Source organism: Tamandua tetradactyla, chromosome 11 (genome assembly GCF_023851605.1).
Source record: "Tamandua tetradactyla isolate mTamTet1 chromosome 11, mTamTet1.pri, whole genome shotgun sequence".
Lineage (NCBI taxonomy): Eukaryota > Metazoa > Chordata > Mammalia > Pilosa > Myrmecophagidae > Tamandua > Tamandua tetradactyla.
The window spans coordinates 45,562,491-45,581,286 of record NC_135337.1 but is presented as its reverse complement, the minus strand read 5'-3'; the positions used below and the strand labels follow the sequence as shown (position 1 = coordinate 45,581,286).

At 33.9% G+C, this 18,796-nt stretch overlaps 1 long non-coding RNA gene across 1 annotated transcript in view; it reads left to right on the top strand.

The window, feature by feature from the left end:
- LOC143649500 (uncharacterized) overlaps nucleotides 1-8,337 on the top strand; it is a 29,227-nt gene extending 20,890 nt beyond the window's left edge. Inside the window, exons 2-3 of the long non-coding RNA XR_013159058.1 lie at nucleotides 3,980-4,076; nucleotides 8,187-8,337. This is a non-coding gene — a long non-coding RNA (uncharacterized LOC143649500). The remainder of the gene's footprint in view (nucleotides 1-3,979; nucleotides 4,077-8,186) is intronic.
- Nucleotides 8,338-18,796: the final 10,459 nt, after the last annotated feature.

Sequence of the window (18,796 nt, the reverse complement as noted above, 5' to 3'; positions counted from 1 at the left end):
AAAATAAGTATCAGTGGCTGGGAGTGTTCAAATAGAGTTCAGGGACTATTCTGGAGTCTACTCTTATGCCAGCTTCAGCTCAATATTGCTAATTACCACGGTTTGCCAAACTCTAAACAGAACTATTCCTGTTAACCCTAAAGAACAACTAGAGCTCTGTCTGAGATTCTATAAAAGTTTCATGCACTAAGATTACTTTCCAGAAACCTACAACCTCCAGATGGGTTCCTAGGCCAGATAAGCCCTGAAAACCAGAGGGCCCAGCTTTTCCAAGAACATCTACTAGTATCACCTGCCGTCCCATACTACTGACACCCCTTTCTAACATGACAATTTAGAAAGGGTAGAACTCAAATATCCCTAAAGTAAGGAGAAGGGTCAAATGAGAAGGAGGAGTTATAACAGAGAAAATGGGATTTAACAAATGAGTATGACTTCTGAATCATTACATTGATATTTCTTTTAGCCTCCAGTGTCTTGGAGCAGCTAGAAGGAAAAATCTAAAATTGTGTAAATATAACCCATACCATACTATGAAATATGTTCTATAACTACTTGTTACAATGTACTTTGAGATATTGCAATTTCACAGAAAATATTTGAAAATTAAAATAAAACAAAAAACTCATCATTCCCCTATTGAATTTGAATTAACATGTTCCTCTAAATTAATATTTTTGCATTAACTATCTAGCAGTTTATAAACAAATAGGACCATTGCCAGCTATTCTTGATTTTTATTGCTAGACTTATTTAGTTTGTATAGCTGTACTCTTACTGTTTATCATTAAAATATTCACAACAACTTATTTCAGATCCCAGAAAAATTCCAATATTCTCCAACTTCAGCTCACATGGGAAAAGTATGGATAAAATCAATGAGCTAAAAAAATGAAAATGAGGGCAAGAAAATATAATCATCTGACTTTAGAATGTTTAGAATTTGGAAGAGAACAAAATGTTAACAAGTTATATGCTTTCAATTACTTGAGTGTGCACATTTGCTTTAAAAATAAATTATGGGACTGAATAGATTTAGGTCCACTTACTCATTTTACATTTTTATCATTAGGGTAATTTAAATATTTTTAAATTATGATAAAAATAGAAATATTTTCTTTGAACATTGGAAAATGCTCTGTATAACAGGCAAAGTATCATATCTTCAATCGTACCATTACATTTGTTGACAGAATGTACATTAAAGCAATTGCAATAAACAATGTGTCCTATTAAGGAGTCCTGAAGTTCTATTATAGTGAACTCTTCCTTGTTAACTAATATTGATCACCACTTGTCAGCGTTTAAAGTTCATCTTTTATTCTTGGGGAAGACATCAAGAAGCAATGACACATAATATAAAGATTAGGATTAAGGGCAGTGCAAGTACAGCTCAGTTGTAGAATTCTTGCCTGCCATACGGGGGACCTAGGTTTGATTCCCATACCCTGTCCTACCCCGAACACCCTAAAAAACATTAGAGCCACAATGACATATAGCAAAGGAATGAAGGAAAAATGTCATCATATATTTCTATAGGATACAGAAAATATACTGTTAATATTTAAAAATTGCATACTATTGCTTTGGTCAATCAGTGCGAGAAAATCAAGGAAAAACAGCTCAGGAGATCTGTGTCTGTCCCATGTGGTGTGAGTAGGGTGCAATGTGTTGCCTACATCTCAGTGAGCATCCTGATTATGTTTGCCAAAAATATAGCTAGCTTATTTAGAAGACCAAAAATTCACCCCAAATATATCAGCAAAATCCCTCTATATACATTTGTTTGACTGTAAGTTGTTATTTTTCTTTATCTCAGGTAGCCATTTGTGCATGGCAAACAAGGTTAAATAATATTATCATACACAAGGCATTTGATTTCTGCTTTTGCCAGCTTAGGAAAAAAAGCTATTGGACTCTAGGCTTGAAAAAATATATACTGATTTATTCTGGACAAACAATGCTAATAGAAAATGGAAGCAATAAATAGCAAACTTAAAATGAATGAAGAGGAGCATTTTACTTTACTTCACTGGACTTCAGTGAAGTAAATGGACTTCTACAAAATGGACTTAATAATAGTACCTACTTCATAGGCAATGCTTGATATAGGGAAGCACACAATAAACATTAGGTAGCAGTTTTGGTCATGGGGGTACAAAGGACATTTCAGTTTTTTGGTAGTTTCTGTTTATGGCGTAAAATTTACTATTAGATAAATTTCCTGTCTTTTCTTTGCAAATATTCAAAACTTGAAGAAAGCCCTAGTCCTTATTCTATCTACCTAATTTCATTGATTTTAATGGAAAATCAACTTTTCCATTCTAAAATTATATAAGCAGTTAAATTAAAACTGATTATATTGAACATTAACCTACTTTTTTAAATGGGAGGAGACAGTTGACTCAAGTTGAATATTAGCTTGACTGAAATATTATTAAAGGTATATGATGTATAACTAGAATCAAATTAAAAAGGACCAGCTTTTTGGTACATCTCTCTTCTCCCCCCCTCAATTAATAAAATGTCCAACTGTTGATAGGCTTACTGCTTGGCTGGTATATTGGTATATTACTTTTGGGATGTCAAATAATTATATTTATTGGACTAAAGTCCAAGAATGTTCAAGAGAGTAGCCACCCTCTTATTTCAAGGATATAGAATGAAATGAAAAGTAGCAAACCTGCTGTGAATTTGGAAAGCAGGCACAGAATAAATTTGATACTCAAGGAATTCCAGAACTTTAGTTCGGAATTGCAACAGCATTAGCAATTTTTCACTAAGGATTGCTTACATCAACTTCCAAACTAAAAATCCCCAAATCTCAACTAGACTAAAAATTTCCAACCCTCATCCTCCTGTGCTATAATTACAGTCAGGCTCTATATGTGGTTTATTTAAAAGGGTTCACAGAATATTGAGGAAAAATATGTATTTTAATTAATATTAAATAATATCAATATTACCTTATGACTTTACCTTAAGAAATGTACAATACAATTCTATTTAATAGATATAGCTTCAAAGAATGGTGACAAATTCGTATTGAAAACCCCTGTTGTAAATTGTACCATGTATTTTCAAAATCATAGATTGGTATATTTTATATTTAATGGTTCAAGATTTTCTTTCCTAAAGTATGTCATGCTTTGCATATTTTCATTTGCAGACTAGAGAAGGTATCACTTTAAAATAAGGAATAATTTATAAATATAATTTGATTCACTAATTCATGTAAAATTGTAGAGATTATAAAAGCTTACAAGATAAAATGCAACATTTTATTTTCTGTTGCGTTACAAATGCAATGAAGTTTCTAGACCCAAATTTGTTTGATTGAGAAAATGCTTTAATATATATGCACTGAATACTATTGAGATTTCATTTTAAGAAAGATTTATAAGAAAGGAATAATAGTGCTCCACTCTCATAGCAGATAGTAGTGTTTATCATGGACCTGGAGGATAAAGATATGTTACCAAATGTAAGCAAAATGTTATAGACCTATGAAATAGAACCGGACTTGGAGTAAGGGTGAAGGGGTTACTTATTTGCTCATGTCAACTTGAACAAGTCATGTAACTGAATGATCTAATTTCCTTTTCTGGAAAATATGGGTAATCCTCTCTGACCCATCTATTTCACAGAGTTCCTGCAAAGATTAACTAAATAAAATATTTGAGAAGTTGTTTGAAACCACACAGAGTGCTAATAAGTAAAGACACTAAAATGTAGATGGTTGTAATCAACCACATAGTCCGCATAGTGGCTCAAATTACGTAACGCCCAATTTTATGTCTCTTTTTGGTTACTGAAATCATTATCATTGGCAGCTTGAATCCAACTTGCTGAATTTAGGGTTGGCCTATATAATATATACCGCTTCTAAAATATATTATTTGGTCCCTCTACTTCTTTTGGAATATTCAGCCTGAATCCATTCCAGTCTGTTCTAAAGTTTATTCTTGATTGCTTTCAGATGTGGCACAGCTGAAATTTATCTAGAAGAAACCTAAGGGCAGTTCAGTACTATTGCATTCTTGGCAAGTTTCAGTGCATCTAATTTCACATTTTAGGTAAGTGTAAGAAAAAAAAGGGTGCCAGAGAAAGATTTACAAAATCATACTCCATTATCAAACAGAGGAGGCTATGATCACAGAATTTTGATATTCTGTTTACTAAACTAGCTATTTTTGATTGATATATTTGGGAAAAGATTTATGCCAATTTTTTTTTTAATTTTAAAGCATAAAATGTACGATATGTTTTATGAAAAAGTTAGAATCACAATGGACTTAGCCCTGAACATCTGCTGTCCCTGCAAATATCCCTATAGACACACCCTTTGGTCTCTTTGTTTTCTGATGGCAACAAATTATGGATGGTAATGGTATTTCTAAAATAAACCACATGACTGTCTTTGGAAATTTGATTCCACCCATTCTCTCTAAATAATTCATTTAAATCAATTAAGCAGAATGTATTTATCATGGGTATACTATGAGCTTAGGAGTGCTTTCCTTAAACATACTCAAAGTATTCTTATAATTTGCATTATAAAATTTATTCCTTGATCACGTCTCACCAATTTAAAACTTTGAAAGTTTAAAAAAGGCAAATTCAACATCTTGCAAGAACTCATATTTCTTATATTACAATTTGTATGATTGTGGTAAATGTCTTCCTAAAAACTCAAATTGAACAAACTGTGACCTCATCACTCATTATAATTAAATATTGTCTGAGCTTATAATTTCAACATTTTGAACATGGTAATAAAAAGGAAAAGTTTAAGCTATGGTAATTCATTAACTGTTGAATTAAAATTACTCATATGGTACTCAGTTAGGCAAAGCAAGCTGAGAGCTGGCCTTACCTATGGTTTTTTGTCTGGATGTTTTGACTGTGTACAGGTATAGCCTGAGTCTACATTGTGTTTTGAACAGTGCTTACCAAAACTTTGCTTTGAATAACAATAGTATATGTTATATGTTGAATAATATTGAATCTAACCTAGCTGAGACTAAATGATACCTTGAGGGTCAAAAAAGAAATCTTCTCTAGGACCTTAGGCAAATTAGCTACCAGGTCCTCAGGATTAATTTATTCATTAAATTAACATGCAAAACATACTGGAAAATGGATTCATTTACTTGAATAATTGAGGCCTCAAGCTCAAGTTTTTCATTAACTATTCAGATAATTTAGGCAGGATTTTTCTTTTCTTTTCTATCCTTGAATTATCTTGATAATTGCTTCTTCTTCACTTAATTTTATGTGGGAAGAAATAGAGTGGAAAACCCCTACAGTCTGCCGAGTATTTTTTCCAATTGCCATGTTCATTCAGAACTTCCTTTTTTTTTTCATCTGTGATTTAATTAATGATATTCAGATATCTGTTTACTTCCAAAGCATTGAAGTATAATTATATAATGTGTATATATATATATATATTATATATATGGGTCAGTTGGATGAATTGTATCTAGCGGATTTCACAATCTCACTGATGTCCCTAGTCAGCATAGCCTTACCTAATCAAATTGTCATCATAAATGTAGGAATTGTGTACTTTGAATGATCACTTGGCTTGGGGGGATCATGATGTTGTTATGTGCAAGTAGATTGGTGAGAAGTTGATGAAACAGCAGTGAGCCGTTTCTACATATGACTCTCATCTGTAAGTAAACTATTAAAACAACAGGGAAAATGACAACAACAACAGGGAACTAAATGTCAGAAGTTCAGCAAGATTTCCAACAAGCCACCCCTGGGAGGTTAAGGGAACCTGAGATGGTGTGTGTGTGTGTGTGATCAGGCATTCCTCATGCTCCCAGTCATTTGCAATACTTTCAGTTTTTTCAAAGCAAACATGCTTTCTGTTTGACCTCCTTGATACTACATGTCTTCTCTCCCCAGAATACCTTTGCCTCCTTTGCCTTTTACCCTTGGATGGTTCACATATGCCACTCTTCACTTTAAAATTCCTAGCTCTTTTGACGTTTTCCCCATCATAAAGCACCACACATCATGATATCTCTTCTTGCAACTTCTCGTTGCTATCACCTACTCTAAAGTTTTAGCCCTCAATATCATCTTTTCTTTCTCTCTTCCTATCACCATTTTTGGGTCATCTTCAGTAAAGATTCAGCCAACATCATAATTTCATGGCATTTTGTGCCTCTCACTTTACCTCTGCTTTTGCTATCCATTCCCAAGATTTCAAGCTGGACCAGCACTGTCCAGTAAAAATGTCTGTGTTGGGGAAATTGTTCTATCTCTGCATTATCTCGGACAGGAACTGTTAGACACAAGTTGATACTGAACCCTCAAATTGTGGCTACTGCAACTGAAGAACTGAATTTGTAATTTTACTTAGTTTTAATTAATTAAAATTTTAATTAAATAGACACTGATTTAATGAGTGCCATATGAGACAGTGAAGCTTTAGCATTTGCCATCACCCTTAAATGCACGAAATTTAAAATCACAATATAAAGCATTATACTCTTCGTCCATCATGTCTAGTACCCATGAATTTATTTAAATATTTGTTCAGGTTAGCCAAGTACTTTAGCCATTTACCACCATCTGCTTCACCTAGTTGGTATTTCATCATCCATCGTTATCATTCTCTTGCCCTGTTCTCTTTCTGCCATACTCAGCTGGCAAGACTAAAACTTCTAATCCAATTTGTTACAAATTTCACACCAGAAAAGGAATAGTTAAATGGACTGGAAGAAAAAAAGCAGGTAGGCTGACTGTCTCACTTTAAATTTAAGAACATATATTGCTCTATACTGTCAAAAAATATTACTACACTTTTTATTATTCATGCTTTTACTCTTTAAAATGAACATTTCATACCATATGGCTCTTTCCTCATCCATCAGCATCTTCTCTTCCTCCTGAATAGCACTTAATGATCTTGCCTAATATTTCACTGAGGAAGTAAGAGTAATCAGACAGGAAGTACATTGTCATTTTACTGCCAAACCTACTTCCTACCTGAATTTGTTTCCACAATCTTGCTGAATATCCTTCTTCTTCCTTTAACTATCAAACTATTCCAAAACACAGGGATTTCGTACTTATTGTGCTAGAATAGTGTCTGGAATAAGTCAGGGCTCTAAAATTATTTTGGGGGGAGAAAGAAATGATCTTTTAGTTCTCAACTAAGGCATTATCTCCTCTGGAATTCTCTCCTCTTTCCTTCCCACATCACAGTTCTAAAAACAGTGTACCTCCTCTGTTTTAAAATCTGACTCCACATTTTACTGGACTGCAAATTTGAAGGGAGAACTGAATATTATTAATCAGTCTCTCTACAGGAGCCAACACAATTATGGCTCATAGTAAAAATTGTTTGATGCATTTTTCAAGTGAATATTCCTAATTTGGAAGTTCCTCAAGATGCTAGACTAGGTCTGTTTTTCTTCTTGCTAACACCCATTCTCTCCTGACTTTATCCATGCTTGTGACGTCATATGCCATTGTTACAAGAAGGAATTTCAGCTTTTAAGCTCTAGCATAGATGCCCCCTTTGACCTTCTTACCTATATAAAACTGTTAACCTGACATCCCTCACCAAATATAGCCCTCCTCCATAGTTCACTATCACAGTAAATAATAGTCTCAACTATTGAGCATCTCAGAAGTGGAGCATCCTTCTCCCCCCTTACTCACCATATCTAATCTCTCTGTCTGATCTGCGTCTTCACAACTCTACATTCAAAATATGTTGTAAGGCTTTTCCCTTCTCTCCATTCCCACTACTATGCCTCTTATCCTGTTGTCATTATTCCTGGCCTAGACTGAAATAATCAAATTGTCAAATTACAAGACCTTCTGTTCTACATTGTTCCCCTCCAATTTGTTCTTCAAGCCATTGCTAATAAGACGTTCTTTAAAATAGGCATCTGATCATATCATTTTACCTATTTAAATAGTCCATGAATGGTTTCTTATTATTCCTTAGGTAGAGACCTATATTTAACAGGCAATTATGAACTGGAGCCTATCTACTTCGCCAACACTGAGATGCTCCATTCCCCCATAAACTCTCTCTCATCTCACTTCAATAGATTTCCTTGCACCCTCCATCCTTTGCACATGGTGGTACATCCACCCTCAGGGTTTCTTTATTTTCTCATCTTTTGAATTATCACCTCTTTTAAATCTTTCAGACCTCAAGATCAAATGATACTTCATGAGTAAACGCCTTTTCTGACCTCAACTCATCTCTGTTCTCACACCCCTGAGAGAACTCTTTGAGATCTCTGTTTTCAGTACTGTTGAACATCTGGATGAATCACAATCATTATGGTACACTACAAATGACAGGTAACAGTAATAAATCATTCTATGCGCTAATATTCTATTTATCCCTTATACAATATATCCTTAAATCCCGTGACAAATGTGTAAACCTTCCTTAAGTTTATCCTTAAAATGACTATGCAATTTAGGCAGGCTAGATATCATCATCCACATTACATATGTGTGAAGACTGAAATTTGGATTGCTAAATGCTAAATGACAATGGTGGAATTTGAATCCGTGTATTTTGACTCTGATTGAATCCCATTCGATCTCTTAAGCCACCTAAGAGATGCAATCAGCCTTTGTAGGTGCAATCATAATTAATAACTAAGGATGTTTTGTTGCATGACCACAAATAAATATATATATAAGCAAAACAACATGTACTGGAATTGATAGCATTATGATGTCTAGAGAATTTTATTTTTTGTAAATTTATTTTGCTGTTGTTAAAGTGGTCTGATTTCTAACTTGACCATGCATTCTGTTCTCTGTGGTTGGTAAAGAGAAGTAGAAAATATTTCTTTTGGGGATCCTGGCTTCAAGCTTTGCAAAAACAAATTATTCTAGGCTTAAAATTTATAGTACAATGATAAACAAGCATTAAAGAACAAGCAAACATCTTAAATTCAATGAGGATTATGTTTTTTTTAGAAAATTTTGAACAAGGATTTTAAAACAATTTTGCCACATATCACTCATGAATAAATTCTCTGTTCATTGAATAAGGCCCAATCTTTGCCCCATTATGAGATGAAATAAACCCAAGGATAAAGGAAATCAAGAAGTAATCCTTTCGGCAATCTTGTCATGCAGTTTCTGCAAAACATTCCCTGCAGCGTAGGATTGTTCAAAGCTTCACATGCTGAGTCTTGCTTGCTGAGAGAAAAAAAACTAGCTACCTCTTGCTGAGTAAAGATCTTCTGAAAAGGAAAAGGAGTGAGTGACTTGCTATATCTGTATGGGTCAAGGTCTCCGCAGGCCACAAGTCCATGTTTCAGTGATCAATTCTATTCTTTTCATATCATGTGCCCTGATTGGTTGAACGTATTTAGCCACGGATATTGGAATATCTCATTTAATGTTGTTCTCTTTTTACCAATACCATGTTTTCCTAGAGCAACCTCTTAGTTTTCCAACATTTTATCTGTATATTTCCTAAATCATATTAGTATATAGTAGTCAGGTTCAGGTGTCAACTTGTCCAGGTAATGGTGTACAATTGTTCTGTTGCTGGGGACTTAAATCATCAGCGTGTGAAATTCATCTGTGGCTGATTATATCTGCAGTCTCCTAAGGGGAGTGCCTTCCAAAATGATTGACATTTAATCAACTGGGGGCTTAAAAGAGAGAGTTAAGAGAGAGAATGATGTCCACAACCCAGCAGAACTCAGCTCAGGGCTCAGAGCCGACATAGACCCCGGACATTTGAGATGCAGAAAGGACTTGCCCTGGAGAAAGCTGATGGAGCCTAGAAGCTGGGAGGAAAGGTCATCAGACATTGCCATGTGCCTTCCCATGTGGCAATGAAAGCCATTGGAAAGCCAGTTGCCTTTCCTCTGAAGAACTGTAAATTTATAATTAAATAAATCCCCTTTATAAAAACCAATCCATTTCTGGTGTATTGTAACACAAGTGGCCTTAGTAAACTCAAACAGCGCTTGACACCCAAAACACAAGATATTATGAAACAACAAAAATACATATCTCACATGATATTTATACTGTATATAAAATTAAATACTGATGGTCATGTGAGAAAATTTTATCTGATGTGATTTCTAAACTCCTTGACAATGTATCAGACTTCATGAGTTTTGGAAAGAAGTACCTGGGATTGGTGAATGACTCATTTTTTTACTGTTCATAGCTTTGAGAACTAAAGATGAACATTGATAGATAAAAGGAAGGCATTGCCAGAAAGCAGAGTGGAATTTTGCTATGTAAGTGTCAGCCTTGAAATGCATAATATAGTATAGTAGGTTATCTCCTAATCAATTATCACGTATCCATATGCTTCAAATAAATTCTAATTGATTGGAAATATGAATGTGAACAACAACAAAAGAAATGTGAAAAAAAAAAACATCCATGGAGGTTATGCTTTCTCACACTATCACTGTGACTTCAACAGTATATTACTTGGCTAAAAACATTCCATAGCATTAAATTGAAAATAGTTGAATGTATTTGATAGGCAGTTCTTTGCAAAGCATTTCTTTCCTCATGGGTTTTATCAAGAATTATAAAATTTATAACTCTAAGGAGCTTTTAAAGATCGTCTATTTTCCTGTTTCTAAGAAAATGATAAAGAACTCAGGGTGGTTAAGTAAGCTTACCAAAGACAGATAATATGGTGAGTATCACCAACTATTTCAGCCTAGTGTCTCCCATAGAACAGAATGTTTTGTCATGTTTTGTTTGTTTGATTTGCATATTAAGTATGTAAAAATGTCGAAATATCACAGAATCATATAGAAAACATAAAAAAGTCAATTAAAGGAAATGAAAAGAACCTTCAAAAAACTTTCAGTATCAGGACTTTAATTTATGTGGTCAAAATTTCTTGTCATATACATTGATATTATGAAGTATGAAATATAAAAAAGTTATCTTGACCTTTGTATTTCTTCAAATTTAGGTTCAAAACATTTACGGAAACAAATTAAAACAATGTTGAGATGATAATTATGTTAAATATATTGTAGGTGTGGCTACGATTAATTTTTTAAAGATTTGCAAGCATTTAATGCCTGTAGAATAAAGGAATTTGTGGAGTTTCAAATATATTCTATTTCTGGAAACTTTGTGATGCAATTTAATATTTTGACTGTGTCTTCTACAACAAATTATAGTGCAAAGATTAGGCAAATATGAGGAGAAAATACTTTGTTTTCACAAAAATGTGGCCTCTTTTCAAATAATTGCCTTTAATATACTTTTAATTTTTTTGAACAAACTTTTTATTTGTAATAATTGTAGCTTAATAGAATGGTGGTAAGGATATTACAGATTATCCCCATAAACTTGTCACCTAGTTTCCTTGACTTAACATCTTACAAACAATAGTATATTTATCAAAACAAAGAATTTGCAAAACAATGGCAAATTTCTATCTATTACAGATTTCATATAGTCTTCTCTGGCCTGTAACAATTACACAGTCTTGCTTTGTTTTTCATAACCTTCGACATTTTGAAGAGATATGATTGGATGTGATGTAGATTGTCCCTCGATTTTGATTTGTCTAATGTTTTTCTAATGCTAAGATTGAGACTACCCGTTTTGGGAAAGAAAACCACATATGGAAAGTGTTCTTCTCATCAGGTCTTTTGAAAACTTTGGGATGCAGAGATTACATAGTATCAACCTGATATCACAAGCAATGTTAAACCTGATCCCTTTATTAAGGTAATGTCTGCCAAGTTTCTCAGTTATAAAATTTCTTTCTGTTTCTATATTTTTTCACTGTGAGTCACTCTTCCAGCCTATATTTATGGAAAGGAAGGACAAGTATATCCCTATAATATTTGGAATTCTTCTGCAAGGAAGATTGGTGCCATTTTGTTTTGCAACAATGAAGCTGTTGAAATAGTTGCAAATTTCATTTAAGGTCTCTAATTTTCTAGTTTTGAAAACTAACTTCATAGATTTCTAGTTTAAAAACTAAATGGCCTGGATGGTGCAACAATGGCTCAGCAGGCAGAATTCTCACCTGCCGTGTTGGAGACCTTGGTTCGATTCCTGGCATCTGCCTATTTAAAAAGAAAAAAAATTTAAATGGCCTAACCACATGTTTTCTTTGAAAATCTGAAGTGAACTTCCCCCAATACAGGAAATAAGTGCATATGGTTCAAAAAGTGTTTCTTATCTAGTTTAATAGAACCTAAATGTAAGAACAACTGATGAATTTTTTCACTAGAAAGTAAGAGGATGTTTGATGCCTGTTGGTGGATTCAGAAAATGATCAGTTTTATCCTAAGTAAATTGGATAAGTCCTATCATTATAGTCTATAAAAGATAAAATCCATTGATTAAAAGATAAAGGTATGGAAACTAAACATAATAAACTTAAACATTTGAAGACATAATCAAATACACCATTTCTTTAAAAATGCAGACAGGTAGAATATAATGAATCAAAATTTCAACTGCATTTCACAGTCAGGGAACATATTTTCAAAATTCTCAACAAGGGATTAGTTTATACTTTGGAAGGACTAAATAGCCTGCTTGTGGTGACCTCAATTGGCAACAAGGGATGCATAGAAACAATAAGTTTAGCACAGATATTGGCCTTTGGCCGTTAAGTGCCTTATAAGTGAGTAACAAAACTTTAAAATCAATGCAGATTTTAAATCATCAATGGGACACCAAGGCAGAGATTTTCAAATAAAGGGTAATATACTCAAGCAGATGAACACCTGTAAGGATGTGGTTGGCTACATTCAACAAAAAATACACTTTGGAGAGAGTATGGCTCTGATAATTCGCAATACAAATCTGAGTAATGTCAATTTTATAAAATATATTGCTTTTATAACATAGAATATGTAATATCATAATAAAGTCTCTCATGGTGAGATAGTGGATTGGGAAATATTTTATAAATGGTAAAATCCTTTACAAATGTTGGTAGTGATCATTACAGTTTTTCCATAATAATTCTCAATATACTGTTTAGAAAATGTCATTTTAAAGACAATTTGTATTTCAGGACATTGATAACTCTGAACTATAATTTCTACTGTAAGCAAAGGATATGGCTTTGAGATGTTTCAATGTTTTCTCCCCCTTCAATAATTTCTGTATAGATGGGCTTAAATGTTTTTCAACAATGAAATCACTCTTTGCTCAACTATCTTTTCCACATTTCATCCTGAAAAACTGTACAGTTAGGCATAGATACAACAGTTCACTTGGGAGTCTATGTTTCTGCTTTTAACCTGTAATGACTCACTGATGGCAAAGCAGGAAGTTCTTGCACTAAAAGCTGTCCTTAACCCATCAAAACTTTCATAACCTCAGTCTGAAGTGGAGAAGTAGAACTGATCCAAAAATGACATGAGATGTTTGACCCAGGTTCTGTCGATTCTACGCTTGAATTTCTCAAACTGTCTGCCTATCCTCAGCCTCGCCTCCTGTCTTTTCTGCTCTCCCTGCTTCCTTACAGCACTCCCACCACTTCCCTGGAGTGTTCCCACCCCTTCCCTACCGGCTATCTTTCTCTGCAGTGTGGCTTTCTGCAAATCTTTTCTCTAAACTGCCTGATAAATCATTCCAAAATGTAAATCTGATCATGTACTCTTTTCCATAAAACCCTCTAATATTTCCCTATTTTCTCATGATAATATATCTTTCTCATGATTAATATAGTTTATTAAGCCCTTCCTGATCTTGACTTTGCTTATCTCTCCAGCCTTACCTTTGTCTTCCCAGGTTCGCTGATCCAGCCTCTAGCACTTTTCATAATGAGCTGCTTCCACCTTTAACTTCTCATTCTCTAGTATCTTAATTCCCTGCTTTCCTTCCTTTCTGTCCTTGGTGCATATTATTTCTTTGATCTAGGCATCTTTTTCCATAGTTTGAGTAGGTTTTACTACTTAAAAAAAAAAAAAAAGCCAAGAGTGCTTTGAGTATCCTTTAGGTACTCCTGTAGATACCCTGTGTATACTTTATTGTACCTTTTCTACTACTCTTTTCCTATTTGTCTTCTTCACCAGAATGAAAGTTCCCTGGTCAGGTCATATACTGATAATCATCATATCCCTAGTATGTGGCCAAGTGACCAATATACTACAGATATTCCCTGAATTTTTCCTGAATACATTTTGAAACAATGTTTACAAGTGAAAAATATACTGCAAGAACATTTCCAAATATTTCTATGGTGTATACAGTTTTTCAATATAGTGATGCATTAAGGTTTAGAAAATAAAACATAGTTTCCCTATTTGGAAACACTGTAAATCAAATTCCATTAAAAATGCTATCAGTTTCTCCAGAATTTCTTTACAAAGTTTCAGACATTTTTTTCACAGTTATCCTTTCAAGCATAATTTTTTGATCTTACCCTGAGATTCTAGGTGACTTTTGAGTAAATTTTTATCAATGTCTGTTAAATGATATTTTAAATATACAAAAGCAGCTTTTCTATTAAACCACTTTAATTGGGGATTTCTTGCATATAGGTAATTCAAAGAGAATGAAACTAAAAGCAGCATGTTCACTCGGTGAAATACATAGCACACTTCTTCAAATGAACCCATAAATGAAATATAAGCTATCCATTAAGGAGGCAAATTCAGTAGGAAAGTTGGATTTTTTGAAAAGATGAAGGGTGAACCACAGCTATTCTGAGGTTTGCTTATAGGCAGTGAAGCATAAGGAGCCCTGCAGAAGAGGAAACAGTAATTGAACAATCACTGTGGTATTGCTGAGAAAACCTTATTTTGTGTAAACCAAGATTACAATAATTACAAGTCCCTGAATACAGGAGAGAAATCGGTAAATGGTCCTTTCTAACAAATTCCTATCTTTAGGAGTTATCCAGGGTCAGGGAAGCTATTCTTATCTGGGAATCACTGTAATGATTTTCTTCCCACCAAATAGTCCTGTACAGTTACTTAAAGGAAAAAATTATCTCATGCTGTCAATACCCCTTCATTTGTATAGTAATGTGTAATGATTAACACCAATTCAGTACTAATCATATGGCAAACACTTTTACAGGTGTTATCTCATTTAACTATTACTACTTCCCAAAGAGAATTAATGTCACATTTTATGTTAAGTGCACAAATGCTCACAGACATTAATTCTTTCATTGTAAGAATTTAAATTCATGTCTTTTGGCTTCACAGTCCAAGATTTTAAACATGGAAAGCAATATATCCTCAGGAAAGGAAAGTGTCATATGTTACCTTTAATTTGAAACAATAATATTCCCCTATTCATTTGACTTCATGAACATAGTTCTTTCAAAATAAAGTGATATATTTTTCTTTCAAATAGGAGTATAGGGTTTAGGATTTCATTTCAAGCTAGATAATGAGATAATGGTTTGTTCTGATGGCCTCTGGAGATGGTTTTGACATTGAAAAGTTGATGTGATTGAGGGACAGGAGAAAAAATATGGAAATTTTCAGCTTTACCACCAGGGAAAACCCTGATATTGTCTCAAACATTAGGAACTCCCAAGTCAATAGGCCAAGTCCTTGATCCTGAGGATAGCTCTTGTGAAGTTGATTTATGCAGCGGAGAAGCTAAGCTTACTTATAGTTATGCCTGAGCTACTTCCAGAAAACTTCTTTTGTTGCTCAATTGTGACCTCTTTCTCTCTAAGCCCAACTCTGCAAGTAAAATCATTATCCTCCCACTATGTGGGACTTGATATCCAGAATGAAAGTCTCCCTGGCAATGTGGGACTTGACACACAGGGATGAGTCTGGGCTTGGCACCATGGTACAGACAATGCCTTCCTGACCAAAAGAGGGGAAGGAAATGTAACAGAATAAAGTATCAGTGGCTAAGATAGTTCAAATACAGTTAAGGGGCTATTTTGGAAGTTACTCGTATACAAGTTTCAGCTAGATATTGCTAATTACCATGGTTTGCCAAACCCTAACCCAAACTATTCCTGTCAATCCTAAGGAAAAACTAGGGTTCTATCAGATTCTACAAATGTTTCATACATTGAGATAACTCTCCAGAAAACTACAACTTCCAGATGGGTTCTGAGGCCAGATAAGGTCTGAAAGTCAGAGGGGCCAGCCTCTCCAAAACATCAACCAGTTCCATCACCCTACCCCACATTATTGACACCCCTTTCTAATAGGAAAAAGTTGTAATGGGCATAGTCCAAATACCCCTAAAGATAGGGAGAAGGATCAAAGGAGAAGGAGGAGTTATGAAAGAGAATATGGGTTTTAACAATTAAGTATAACTGCTGAATCATTATATTGCTATTTCTTTTAATCTCCAATATCTTGGAGCAGCTAGAAGGAAAACTTAAAACTGTGGGCCTATAACCCATACCAAAATCTGAAATTTGTTCCATAGCTAATCATTACATACGTACTTTGAAATTTATTGCTTTTTTGTATATATGTTATATTTTAAAATTTTAGAAATGTTTAATAAGAAGATGCACGAGGGTGTTACTTCAAGCATCGCCAATTGGAGTCCAGATGGTGACAAATTCCCATTCATTTTGGAAAATAACCCCTTGGTGGACTTTGCAGAAATTCCTAAAAGGAATCTAAACAAAAGATCAATACTTTTAATAAGGTCATAGTAAAGAATATCTAGTTATTGCTATCAAGAAAATTTATAATTAAATGAACTATATAGAAAAATAATTATTAAAATTAATTAGTGAAATCCAAATGGTCAGATAAAACAGTGGATTAGATGTAAAGAGAGAGTTAATAAATTGAAATCTGAAAAAATATCTTGAAATGATTCATGAGGCAAAGATGGAGAAATATGAGATAAATAGATATGAGAGATAGAACATCTAACTAAAAAATTCAGAAGATAGTTTCAGAAGAAGAAAATAAAGAGGATAGGAAGAAATGTTTTATGAAGAGACTTTTCTAGATCTAATAAGTTAATGATTTTATACAGTCAGTGAAAAGAAACAAAGAATCCAAATGTATTAGTTTGCTAGCTGACAGAATGCAATATACCAGAAATGAAATGTTTTTTTTTTAAAGGAACTTAAGAAGTTACTATTTTATAGTTCTAAGTCTATGAGAAGGTCCAAACTAAGGCATCCAAGGAGAGATATCATAGCTCAAGAAAGGCTGATAGGTCTGGAACCCCCGTCAGCTGGGAAGGCACATGGCTGGCATCTGCTGGTCCTTTACTCATGGAGTTCATTGCTTTCAGCCTCTGTCCTGTGGGGATTCCTCACTTTCCCCTGTGGGACTGGCTTTCAGCTCTTGGCTTTGCTTGCCCTCCCCAGGTTTTGGATTCCTTAACATTTTATGGGCAAGCCACATGTCTGCTGGGCACCAAGCATCTCCAATTATCCAGGTCTCTGTTCTCCAAGTGTCAGCATCCATGCCAGCTCCGCTCTCTTCTAAATGGTTCCCCTTTTAAAGGACTCCAGTAAACTAAGTAAGACCCACCTGAAATGGTTGGAGTCACATCTCTAACAAAAGACTGCACCCGCAATTGGGCATGCCACATCTCTATGAAGTTAATATAATTACATTTTTCTACCTACAATATTGAATTGAAATGAAAAGAAATGTCTGTCCCCACAAGTTAGGATCAGGATTAAAGCATGACTTTTCTGGGGAGCATCATAACTTCAAACCAGCACACTAAGCAAGGTATACCACAAGAAATCCACACTGGATTTCATAGTACTCACTGTGTTAATGCTATGAAATATCAAAAAGAAGAGACAAAAAAAATAAAGATTGCCTACATTGAGATTACAGTTGGATCATTGATAAATCCCTCAGCAGCAAGCATAGAAATAATAAGATAATGAATAATAAGATAAGAAAAAAGTTTAAACTAGAATTTTATACTTAGTGAAGTAAAATTTAAATTGGCAGGTAAAATAATTCCATCTTAAAATAAATACAAGTTGAGTTACCAGTGACAGATTTTCACTTAAAATTCTAAAGGGTGAAGTTTAGGAAGAATAAAATGGACCTCCAAGGAGGGACAAGAAATCAGGCAGGATTTGTGTGACATGTTTTAAGCATAGGTAATATATGTAATAATCTACCTTTAAAAATGGATTAAAAAATACAACACGTCTCCTTCAAAGGAGAAAAAAAGACTTAGGGCCGTAAAGACCAAGTCATAGCACCCCACCAATATTTCTCACTTATTAATTGCTTAATGTATTTTTTAAAAGTCTAAATGTAGTAAGACTTTGACAAACATTAGATAATTGTGTCTCTTTACTCATATTTTAAAAATAAACACCACTTTTCTCTTTATGTGCCATATTTCTCATCTATTTCCTCATTTACATTGCTTTATATGAATTTTAGCTTATTATGATTTATAGATATTTACAATAGATCCATATTTCCATTATTTTTCTTCCCTAATACAAATATATAATATTTTTAACTGTAATGCGATTGAAAATCCATGAGAAGAAAACTTTTTTCAAGAGCCTGGTGAAAGTTTGATCTGCTCTATATTTCAAAACTATTTAGTGTGAATGTCTATGCAGAGACACCTCAATAAATACTTCAAGGTCCTCTCCATGGTGGCAAAAAGGAAGAATCAGGTAGACCTGCGTTATGCAGCTGTAGTTAGTGCCAGCTTTCTGCTTCTTCTAGTACTTCTGGAAACATTGTTTATAAGAGTAAAAAAGAAAAAAGAAAAAACAAGCCAAGTGTACATTAATAGTAAATTAGATAAATATTTCATGGTCAATCATAACGCAACAGCAAATATGGATGAATTAAAGTGAAAGTGTATTGACTTGAAAGAATCT